This window comes from Cetorhinus maximus, unplaced genomic scaffold (assembly GCF_964194155.1).
Source record: "Cetorhinus maximus unplaced genomic scaffold, sCetMax3.hap1.1 HAP1_SCAFFOLD_487, whole genome shotgun sequence".
NCBI lineage: Eukaryota > Metazoa > Chordata > Chondrichthyes > Lamniformes > Cetorhinidae > Cetorhinus > Cetorhinus maximus.
Window position 1 is genome coordinate 271,464 of NW_027596429.1, and position 12,472 is coordinate 283,935.

At 43.3% G+C, this 12,472-nt stretch overlaps 1 non-coding gene across 1 annotated transcript; it reads left to right on the plus strand.

Annotated features, from left to right (window-relative positions):
* Positions 1 to 4,307: 4,307 nt before the first annotated feature.
* Positions 4,308 to 4,380, plus strand: trnat-cgu (transfer RNA threonine (anticodon CGU)). Its single transcript has one exon. It is a non-coding gene; the product is annotated as a tRNA-Thr (tRNA).
* The last annotated feature ends 8,092 nt before the right edge of the window (positions 4,381 to 12,472 follow it).

Consider the following 12,472-nt stretch of genomic DNA (forward strand, 5'->3'; position numbering starts at 1 on the left):
CCACTAGATCACGGCCCTGCTTATAACACACTGAATCATATCTGCACTTATATTCCGCTAGACCATATTTCAGAACAAGTTACACTCGACTCTGTATCAGCCTGTATCACACTCGAGCTGTTCTGTCTTTTTAATTAAAATGGATCCTGTCTTTGCAGAGACTTTGCCTTTGTACCTCTGTCTCTGCTTCTATTCCACTCTCCCTGTGTCTGTTTTTACTTCACGAAATCATGTCTGTCTCTCTTACACTGGAGGCAGTCTCGGTTATTACGGCCTTAGACTCTCTCTAGGAAGCAATTATTCTATGTCCTGTGCCTGTAACGACTACCCTATTTCTCTTGATATTGATCCAGGCCCTGTATCAGTAACTACTGCACTAGACCCGTCTCCGATATTACAGCAGTAGTCCTTGTCTATGTTAATATAGCACTCGTCCCCGTCTTTGCTTAAGTAACATTAGATGCTGTTTCTATTATTACTGCGCTAGTAATGTCTCTGCTTAAATTGCTCTAGGCCCTGTCTCAGTAATTACCACACCAGGGTCTGTCTCTGTTGTTACTGCACTAGCCCATGTCTCTATAAAGTGGACGTCGAGCTCGAAATGGGCCTCTGACTTTGGCCTAAAACTAGAGGTTTCCCATTGACTCTTTGTTCTGCGCAGCTCCTGACATTCATTTTCATTACAGCCACAGAATTACATTTGAGACATCGCCTGTTCTGTACGTGTGTGTGAAAACAAATCATGCTACATCATTCCACAAGGATAAACGATTTATCTTCACCAGAATGTTTCCGTTTGTTTTTATTCCCTCTTATTCAAACTGTAACTACAGATCGCCTAATACCGTAAATATTCGTTGGTGGTATATTCTGTTGTGTGCTCTTGTTAAGAAATTCATGTCCTACCAACCATTTCTTTGGTAAGACGGGCACGGATAATGCTGTGGAGAGTAATTCACCTAATGAACCCCCAAACTCGCCCAGCACCTACAAGGCTCGAGTCAGGAGTGTGATGGAACACTCTCCACTTGCTTGGATGAGCGCGGCTCCAGCAACACACTGTTGGCTCCAGCTCGAAACCATCCAGCACAAAGTAGCCCACTTGTTGACACCTCACTTATCACCTTCACCATTCACTCCCTCCACCACCGACGCACAGTAGCAGCAGTGTGTACCATCTAGAAGATGCGCTGCAGGAACTCACCAAGGTTCCTTCGACTGCACCTTCCAAACCCACGACCACTACCATTTAGGAGGTTAAGGCAGCAGATAGATGGGAACACTACCACCTGGTACAGTAAGTCTCCATAATAAATGGAAAGTGGAACAGGATAACGTTCCACGTGGATGATACTTGATCGGCCTGGAGATGTCTGAGAGGGAGAACAGGGAGTTAAAAGCTGCGACAGAGGCAGAACTTGATGTGTGTCAGTTGCTTTCTGTGATGAACGTCTGCCGTGGTAACGTGGGAGATTTCACTGCCGACTGTTTACACTGACACAAATATCACCCCTGGCTAATCAATCACAACTGCCCTTTGAAAGCAGCGCGCCAGGCCGAATGGCCTCTTTCTTTGCTGTAACTATCTATAATTTTATCTTTTCCAGCATCACGGTTGCTTCTTTCACTATCACTCCGACATTTTATTGCACACTATGGGGGAATGTACTTTCTTACATTCTATCTTTTGAAGTCAAGACACTGAGCAATATCTGGGGGTTTTCTTGTTATTTCTGGCACGGGATTTGGAATCAGACCAGTAGAACAACAGTTTATTGGTGCCAATCCTCCACTGTACTCACCCCTTAAAAAGAATGGGTGTCATTAGCCGAAGATGTCATTTGAGTTCTAGTTAAACACAAAATTCTGTAGGAAAAAGTTGTCTCTGGTGAAATTGTCTGAAAAAATGGCAAATGTGGCGCAGATAAAGCACGTTGCGAGAGTTATAGACAGCTTTGCTCGTGATTTAGAGGCGAGGATTCGGCCCTTGTGCTGCCGCGGTCCAGGATCGTTTCCTGGTCAGAGAATGAAGATTTATTGATCTGGTACAAACTGTTAAAACAGGCCAGATTTACTTATTGATTGAAAACCGAAACGCACAACAGCTCCGCCCGAATCAGTGGAGTGAGAGTTGAAGTTTCACATCAGAGCTGCAAATGTCACACGTGGAACAGCTTCGAGAAGAAATACAGTTCCTAATGTCCGAGGGATATGAGTTTGGGCTATTTGTATTTACAAATTATCTCTCCCCAGCGTCCATTTCCTTAAACACTCGACCATAAGGACCCGGTGAATGTCTGTTTAAATGTTGCTCGGTGAAAATTTCAATCAACTTCCACTTTGTAACATAGACACTTAGTAGCTGAACAGTTTCCACTCAAAAAAAATACAGAAAAAATTCCTCTTCAATCCTTTAAATCTATTTTTATTTTCTCTCTACGATTTTAATATGAAGCCACACAACTAAGGTGAATGAAGTATGGATTGTGAAAAATGGGGAATTGATCCACATTGACACAGAAAGACACACAGACATATACACCGAGAGTGGCAGAGGCCTGAGGAGAGACAAACACCCAGAAATAAAGGATGTCACCAGCTGGCTCAGTTTGTTCCATTTGTGACTGCAGATTTCGTGAATCCATACAGATTAATTCAAATAAGAAAGCGCGGGTGTTTTTGTTTTATTCTATTTACCCGATAATTAATCCTGTTGGTACCTGGTTAAAATCGGGAATAATAAGAACCACAGTCAGCAGGATTGCAACCTACATTGGGAAGACCCGATAGATGTTAAAACAATCGCTTCGAACACTCGTCCAAGACTAACAGCACATCCATAGTCCAAGCCCGCTCATATCAAATCAGAGATGGTGACAAAATAAGTCACTCGGCCCATTGTGTCCGTGCTGACTCTCTGGAAGAGCAATTCATCCAATTCCACACACCCGCCTTTCCCCCACAGCAGTTTATATTTGTATTGCCTCTCCCCGTTCTTCCAAACAAAATCAAGGACTGCAATCCGCACGCTTCTCCCCAACCCTCGTCCGGCATTAAACTGGAGTTGTCTCTTGTCCACCCAAACGGAATTCCTGAAGAGCCAGAAAGGGGGAAGCATCTGAAATTTTGGCAGCAGCGGGTTTCGGACCCACTCCGCCAGAGACTGGAACCTGAATCCAGCTCTCCCGTTTGTAGAGCACATTGAATCAGATTGTAGATATCAGCCCAGAAATAGCGAGGGTAGCTTGATAAGAAAAAATGTGTTGTTTTAAATTCGCTATGAAATCAATTGCAGAAATCAATTATGTTTATGTCAAAAAGTATATATAGAACAGCAGCAGCGAAAGCGCCGATCCCTAATCACCACTGCACCAGAGAAACTGTTTGCAAACTTCACAACCGGCTGATCTGTGCTACCTGTGCCTTTTATTTTCATTCCAGACCTCGCTCACCAGAGACACGTTTCTCCCACAAAGTGACACGTTTATATCGAACATAAACGACTTCCTCAGCCAATGACAACAGTGATTGCTGTTAGCTGGAACATCATTCATAGTCACACAGTTCCGGGCTGTCACTGGGTCCTTCAGTGACAAACAGAATAAAATAAATAACAAAAATTGCCACCTCTGCTGTCACCCAGCGAGTTCCAACAGATACTTGTTTTTTTTTTGTGAATATAGGAGTTAGTCCGAATCCCAGCGCTGCCACAGTTTCAGTCACATTCCCCCTTTCAGGCACTTTAGGAATTTCCTTTAGGTGAGCAAGAGGAGATTCTGGTTTAATGCTCCTTTATTTTGACAGGAAGAACGGGGAGAGGTAATACAAATATAAATGGCTGCGGGGGAAAGTCGGGTATGTGGAATTGGGTGCGTTGTTCTTCCAAAGAGCCAGCACAGGCGCGATGGGCCGAGTGACTTATTTTTTCGCCATCTCTGATTTGATAAGAACACCTTTGAGCTCGGACAGCTGTTGGTCATAACTCAATGTTTAAGGTGATGGATTTGAAATCCACTGGTCGGTTTGAATCCTGCTGACGACAGTTCTCATTATTCCTCATTTCAACCAGATGTCACCAACCTCATCCCTGCGGCTCCTGAGAAACTGACAAGGGAACACACAGCAGAAATTCATCACTGAATGTAACTGACACACATCAAATTCTGCCACTTTCATGTCGCGTCTTTTAACTTCCTGTTCTCCCTCTCAGACATTTCCAGGTCTATCAAATGCCATTTGCCTGAAATGTTATCCTGGTCCTCGTGCACCAAATACGGTCGACTTTCCATGCGTGTGATTTGGCATTTGGCTCCATAGCTCAGTGGTTAGAGCACTGGTCTCGTAAACCAGGGGTCGCGAGTTCAACTCTTGCTGGAGCCTGTGGTTTAGCTGATGAAACCAAGTTCCGTGGAGAAGTGGGTAATGGGTTGGACAATGCTGCAAAACAATTTTTGATCCTTGAAAAGGTGCCGTTCCCAGAACTATACACAGTCCTCCAGGTGTGATCTAACCAGGGCTTCGTGTAGCTGCAGTAAGCCTCTTTTCCATAACAGCCTCTGTAACAGGTTGTACAGCAAGAGGAACTAGATTGTAGATATCGAATGAGGAGTAATCTTTGTTCTAATTATTTCTTTTTATTTTGAAGACCATATATGAATCTCCAGCCCAACTCTCCGTGTAATTGGGTCAGGGAAACTTTGTTAATTTTCACACACTGTGCATGGACACTGCAGAAGCTCCTGCACCTCTTTAAATATGGGTTTTCTTCAATCAAAGTTTTCAAAAGGGAATTGGGCAATTAATTGAAATGGAAAATAAAACTGAAGGGTTATGAAGGAAGCGAATGGTATTGGAACTAAATAGAAGAAAGCACACACCCGATGGGTCGAATGGCCTCATAATGAGCTGTGACAATTTACAATTAGTTCAATTTCTCTGCAGCATTCCAAAATGCCCCACTCCAATTCTATTCCTGTAAAACAGGATCTTGCAGTGCAGCATGTCTTCACAGTTTGACATTCCATACAAGTCCCTTTGGCGTTTTCTCACGAATTGTTTCTGTGGTGTAGTGGCCTCGCCAGCCATGTTCACATCCAATAAATGATTAGAGAAACAAGTAGTTATTTCACATTTGCTTCACAAGTGCGAGGTCGCTGGTTCGAAAACTGACAGAAACATTATCAAAACTAAGTCACCTAACTGTGAGAAGTTGCACAATTCCCGTTTGTTGCTAAATAATAGCTGAATACATTATCTCACAGCCATGTGACATTGGCACTTCCCCAGGCTTTGACTGATTTTCTCCAAAAGGCATGGTTATGAGAAAGAGACAAATCAAACGAATTGCAATAAGGTAGTTCACACGTGTGTGAAGTGTTGAACGACGTGCTGATGTGATGTGTCATTTTATCATTCTAATGTCAGGTCAATTTCTCTGCCGCATGTCTATGTTTTTCAGCCGAATTGTACTTCCACAAAACAGGGCTCGGAAGTGCAGTAAGACTGCACGGTTTGATATTCTAAGTCAGTCCATGTGGTTCTTCCCATTGTTTCTGTAGTGCAGTGATTACTACGTACACGCAAAAGGTCCCCTGTCTGGAAATGGGTAGAAACATTATCGAGATTTACACATCTAAGTGTGAGGGAAAGTTCCATAATTCACATTTGTTGTTGAATATTAACTGAATATAGTATCTCACCGCCACATTAAATCTGCCCTTCGCCAAGCCTCAAAAAGCCCCCCCAAAATCAAGAGGGATGAAACTGACTAGGCACAAAAACTAGCAGTTTCTTTAATTAACAACAGAAATTAATGAATTTACAAATGCAAATTCACAGTTACTTACTGACTGAAAGATGACTACCAGTGTGATCCAAAGACTAGCGTCATCCTAAAGATAGATGCAACTGATACTGTGATTTAACATGAGGGAGTGGGAGAGATGGTGCAAAATTACTCTGTATCGCTCTTCATCATGAATCTTCATTCTTTCATGAGCATCGATGGCCAACATTTGTTGTCCATCCCGAATTGCCCTTCAGCTGTGTAACTTGCTAAAGCATTTCAGAGGGTAGTTGAGAATCAATCACATCACTGTGGGTCTGGAGTCACATGCAGGTCAGACCAGGTAAGGACGACCGATTGAATTCCCTAAATGACTGGTGAATCACATGGGTTTGTACGGCAATCAATGATAGTTTCATAGTCATCATGACTGAGAAAATACTCAGGACATGTCAGATCAGAATAAACGTCTTTTGTAAGTTCGATATGAAATGAATTGCGTAAGTAACTACTGTTTGTATCGAAAACTGCAGAAGGAACCCTAGCCAAACTCTTCATTTCAATGGGTAAGGGAAATGTTCATTAAGGCAAACTGCGTGGATTCTGAAGAAACTCCTTGTTCAAAAGGGAATTTGGTAATGGTTGAAAGGGAGAACATTCTGATTCATGGAAAGAGAGAAGGAAATTGGAACTAATTGGCAAGATCTTTGTAAAAGGCTGGTTATAAATAGAATGGGTGGAAGATCCTCTTACTGCGCTGTGCCATTTGATGATGACATTGTTGATCAGTCTGTCTCCAGCATTCCTAATGAGAACAGCCGAATTCCATTTCTTCAAAACAAAGACCCAAAGTGCTGCTGCATGACGTCACCGCTTAACATTCCAGACAGCTCCATTGGGATCTTGACAGCGCAGGGTTTGTGCAGGGCAGTGGGGATCACGGTCATTTCACATGTGGCAGAGCAACGGTTTGAAACTGGGCAAAAACATTATCCAAGCTTGTTCATTTAAGTGTGAGTGAATGTTCAATAATTTACATTTGTTGTTAATAATGAACACAAGGGTTCGAATCCTGCCGTCGAAGGAGATATCATTTAAATAGGAGAAAACACGTACAGACATGTCTGTATTTTCTTATTCAGTGGTCAGCATTGGCGCAGTGGTATTGTCGCTGGGCTAGAAATCCAGGGATAAAAGCAAAATACTATAGATGCTGGAAATCTGAACAAAAAAAAACACAAAACGCTGGAAAAAATTTCAGCATATCTGGCAGCATCTCAGGAAGAAGGAACAGAGTTAATATTTCGATTCCATAAAACTCTTCAGAGTTCTTTGAAAGCAGCACACCGGGCCGAATGGCCTCTTTCTTTGCTTCTCTGTAATTTGATATTTCCCAACACCACTTCTTTCACACTCATTCTGCCATTTTATAATCCACTCTTGCGAGTGGATTCAAAGCTCAACTACGTGCACAAGACAGGAAGGAGCCTGCGACTCTGGATAATCGGCCCCGTGCACATTCCTGTAATCCGTATCTGGGAGAATCAGGAAGATGAGATCCCAGATTATCTTTACCATGTAATCTGCAAACGCATTCTTTCTAAAAATCCTTGGGTCCCTTATTCTCTGTCCCTGCTTTCCAGGGAAAGCTTGGGTTCATGAACTGACTGTGTCTGCATCAAGCAGCTAATTGACCTGGGAGCCGGACGGGCAGAGGGAGCTGGAGGTGAGGCAGGGACAGAAGCAGAAACAGATGCGACATGACAGTGTTTTGAATTGGATGTGTCTCATTTACTTTCAGTGATGAATGTCTGCCGTGTGTTCCCTTGTCAGTTTCACAGGAGCTGCAGTGATGAGGTTGGAGGGTTTTGGAAATTGACAGTTACACATGAGCAGCTTGTGGGGATATTTCACCTCACTGTCAATTTCATGTCCCAGCTCACAGAAACCCTTGTTATCATTGACTGAAGAATTCATTCCATTTAAAATAGAAACATGGATAAAAGCAGCGTCAATAAACCAATCTGAAATAAGCTTGCCAGTTTCCCTGGTGGTGTAGTGGTCAGGATTTGGCGCTTTCACTGCCGCGGCCCGGTTTCGATTCCCGGTCAGGGAATGCAAATTTATTGATCTTGTGAAATTGTCAAAATGAGTACTAACTACTTATTGATTGAAAACATTTAGCAGATCTACCAGAATCAGTTGAAGTTTCGCCTCAGAGCTGGAAATATCACATTTGGAACATGTCGGGAGCAAAGACAGGAGCGGAGTGAAAGAAGGACAAGAGCACTGACCATAGGGATGGTGGTACCAAGAAAAACATGGGTGGGAGAAGGGCAGATTTTGGTGCCTACTGTTTGCATTGACAAAAATATCACTCCTGATGGATCAACCAATCACAACTGCTCTTTAAAAGCAGCACATCAGCTCTTCGAGGCCGAATGGCCTCTTTCTATGCTGTAACTTCCTGTAATTTTATGTTTCCCAACGGCACGGGTGCTTCTTTCACAGTCATTCTGCCATTTTATAACCCACTCTAGCGAGATGTACTTTCTTGCCTTGTATTCGGCTGTTTTGAAAACAAAACATGGAGCAAATTCAGCGAGTTTCCTTGTCATTTATAGCCTGAGATTTGTCATGAGACGAATTGAACGACACATTAATGGTGCCAATCATTCACTGGAGCTCACCGCGACCAAACAGCACTGTTATCATCAGCCTGTTATGTAACTTCTTGCAGTACATCTGCTGAACAATATAAGCTTATCACAGCTCTGCTTTCTTCACAATGAAATCCAGTGCGAAAATACGAGAAATTTCAAAGCTGAACAACGTAGACAAGACTGGAAGGAGCGTGTGACTGTGGATAATAGGCACTGTGCACATTCCTGTAATCAGTACCTGGGGGAATCAGGAAGATCCTGGTGTCTCTTTAGCCTGTTATCTGTAAACCGATCACGTTGTGTATTACGTTCGCACTAACTGACTGTGTGTGGTCAAACAGCTCCTGGAAGGGCGGAGAGAGCTGGAGGTGAGACAGAAAGAGATGTGACATGGAAGTGCTTTGAATCAGTAGTGAATATCCGTCGTGTGCCAGTTTCAAAGGAACAGAGATTGGTGGTTATTTGTTTGAAAGATGCTGCACTCAATGTGCGCCGAGCCCACTACCCTGAGATTAAGAGCCTTTGATCTACCAGTTGAACTATCCGGGCATACATAACATATGTATCCCATATCCCAACATTCATGGAGACAACTGTTGCTTTCCACCTGCAGCCTCAGCTTGTCCTGAATTTCAAAGTGTAGAAGGAATCGAACTACACAAGTCCCAAGGTTGCAATACATTCCTCTCAATCATCAATAACATCATTCACATCTTCCACTTCTCAGCTGCACCTCCTTCCAAACATCGCAAACTCCTCTTGCATCTTTCATCCTGATATTTTTCTCTGTAACATTTTCATCTGAAGCTGCACAACTAATGTGAACAAAGTTTGTGATTGTAAAAATGTGTTCACCTCCTCGGGAAACTGAATCACATTGACACACACAAAGGAACAAACACAGGGATATACACCGAGAGTTACAGAGGGCAAGGGTTTGTTTCTAAGGAGAGACAAACGCCCAGAAAGCAAGCATGGCACCAAGTTTTGCTTCGTTTCCACTGTAGGTTTCGTGAATGAACAGAAAGAGGAAAACGCCCGCTTGTTTTGATGGATTTTATTCAATATAACGGATAATTAACTCTGTAGACACAGAGTTAAAACCAGGAAAAATGAGAAGCAGGAAACCCCAATGGATTTGGACTCCACCGTCTAAACCACTCGACTATGATGACTGCCCCTATGCACAGGGTAATTTTGTTGGTATAAAATTATAGGCGGCCACAGCAGAGAAGGAGGACATTCGGCCCATTGTGTCCATGCCAGCTCATGGAAAAGGAATTCAGCTAATTCAACACTCCCGCCTTTTCTCCGCAGCCATTTTTATGTTCATTGTCTCTCCTCAGTATTACTGTTAAAGTGAAATGCGGCATACACCTGCTTTAACTGTGAGCTGGCACTTTTTCGACTAACGGGGCAATTTTAGCAGCAGTGGGATTTAAAATCACGCCTCAGTTAAGAATGAGACCTTAAACCCTTAACAACCACTACAGCTGCGCTACCAAGCTCAGGATGCTACTCCACATCGCCTTGACTGGATCTGGACCCCATCGCCTGAACCACTCAGCCACGATGACTGGTCCTATGGATAGGTTAGTGTTGTTGGTACAAAATTATAGATGGCTACAGCAAAGGAGCAGGAAATTCGGCCCAGTCTGTCCATACCAGCTTATGGAAGAGGAATTCAGCTCATTCGACAACCCCACATTTTCTCCACAGGCATTTATATTTTTATTGTGTCTCCTCGTTCTTCCCATTAAAGTGAAACACCGCACACACCTGTTTTAACTGTGAGCTGGCACCTTTTCGACCAATAGGACAATTTAGCAGCAGTGGGATTAGAAACCACGCCTCAATAAAGAGTGAAACCTTAAACAAGCAATTACAACAACTCAGCTGAATTACCGAGCTCAGGATGCTACTGCCGATTGCCTTGTCTGATATTGCTCCTGAAACAGAACAGAATCAAAGCAGCACCAATACATCATAAGGCCCCAGAAGCCTCCTCCGTCACTTAATAAGATCAGGGCGGATCCCCAACCTCAACACCAATTTCCCACCCAATCCCGATAGCCCTTCATTCCCTTAGAGTCCAAAAATAAGGAGAAATTTTGAATGTTTTTTCTTCCATTGATCCAGGAGTTCAGTGGACACCTGGTTGAAATCAGCAATAATAAGAAGAGCATTCGGTAAGGTTTGAATTTACCTGCGGAGACTCCAATGGATTTTAGAACCATCCATTTAACCACTCGGCTATGATGATTGACCAAGGATCCAATACTTTTCACTCATTCATCAATAATACCATTCACAGCTTCCGCTTCTCAGCTGCACCTCCTTCCAAACATTGTGATCCATTTTCCTCAGGATTTGTTTCTGGATTTAATGTTTAGCTGCTTTGTGACCTCATTTTGAAATCAGATTCGCTTCAATATCCAACACAGTTTGAATTGCAAACCTGACGGACAAACAATGGAAAAATGTCACTCGGTAACACAAATCCCAAGGTGCTCATTTTCAGATTCACAACAGTTAACTTTTCAATAAAATGAAGGAATTTTCTAGTGAAACTATTTAAAAAGTGTGACATTTATGTAAAAATACATTCACTCGGGAATTCTGTAAATGCTGCTCGGAGGTTTAGTGACCGGGACATAATCTACCTGTGTTTTCCTGAGCCTGTGCTCGGTGTATTGGGAGGTTTGGCCCGGGTTGGAGTATCTTGTGTCCCAGGGATGGGCAGTAACCCGCTGATTGAAGCTGCAGTCGCCGCTTTCTGCTGGCAGCGGGTGATTGCAGAGTGCGGGGCCGGAATATTGCTGCTTTTTTGCTTTTCCCTGTCTCACTCACTGTGGAGCTGAGAATAATTGATGGGTTTGTTTCAATCCAATAACTTCATAAATTTCCAGTGGGTTAGATATCGGTACGTGGTAGGTCTAATTGTTTTCTCATTATATTTGAAATTAACATTCGACAAAAGCCACTTACCTGGGAGATCACTGGTTATCAGTTAACAACGGCAACATTTTGGGGGTCTTTATTTTCAGCGCAAGTAGCCAATGACAGCCCGGAACTGTGTGATAATCAATGCTGATGGGGAGAAAACAGCGAAAGCTTCGCCCCTGAGTCGTCTCGAAACACCAACCTTTCAGTTAACAGCCCGACGCGCTGAGCAATTGCGCCACAGGGGCTTATGCAGACTTAAACCAGTGAGTCAAAGCTTCAGATTACTGCTACCGGAATGACAATTGTCTCTATCAGCTTTACTGTTACGAAATAAAGAGTGGGACATTCATTATGGATACATGGAAACAGTCTGATCCCACCCACTGCAGACACATCCATGTCACCGGGAACCAGCTCTCGTGCAACCGGTGCCGTCTCCCTTCGAGCCTTTGCGTGTCTTGTCTGTTACCAAGTATTCTGATTGTCCCGAAGCCGAAATTATGTTTGAATTCCTGATGTGCAGTAACGAGAATCTTTTCAATGTCTCAGATCAGTTAATTTCACTGAGAACATCAGAGTCAATGTTCCAGCGTCTTAAAGAAGGGAATGGTGCCTTGACTGTCTCTGGTCAGTCGGACAGTTCACCCTTCATTCTCCTCTTATTCCGGTTCCCAAAGATTCACAAAGCTGGAGACTGGGTTTTCTGTTGTGATTTCTTCTCCATTTTCCCACCTGCCAACTTACAATATTTTCCAAAATCTCATCTCAATCCCCCGCCTTGCATCATGTCCAGGGATGAGGAAATTCACGAGGTCAGTAAATTTCCATTCCCTGACTGGGAATTAAATCTGGACCACAGCCGTGAAAGTGCCGAATCCTGACCACTAGACCACCGAGAAAGCTGCTCAGAAACCTCACCACGTGCCTTATCTGGGCTACCTGTGCCTTTTATTTTTGTTTCAGACCTCTTTCACCAGAGACATGTTTCATAAGAATATAAGAACATTAGAAATAGGAGCAGGAATCGGCCATTCGGCCCCTCTAACCTTCCCCGCTGTTCAATAAGATCGTGGCTAAT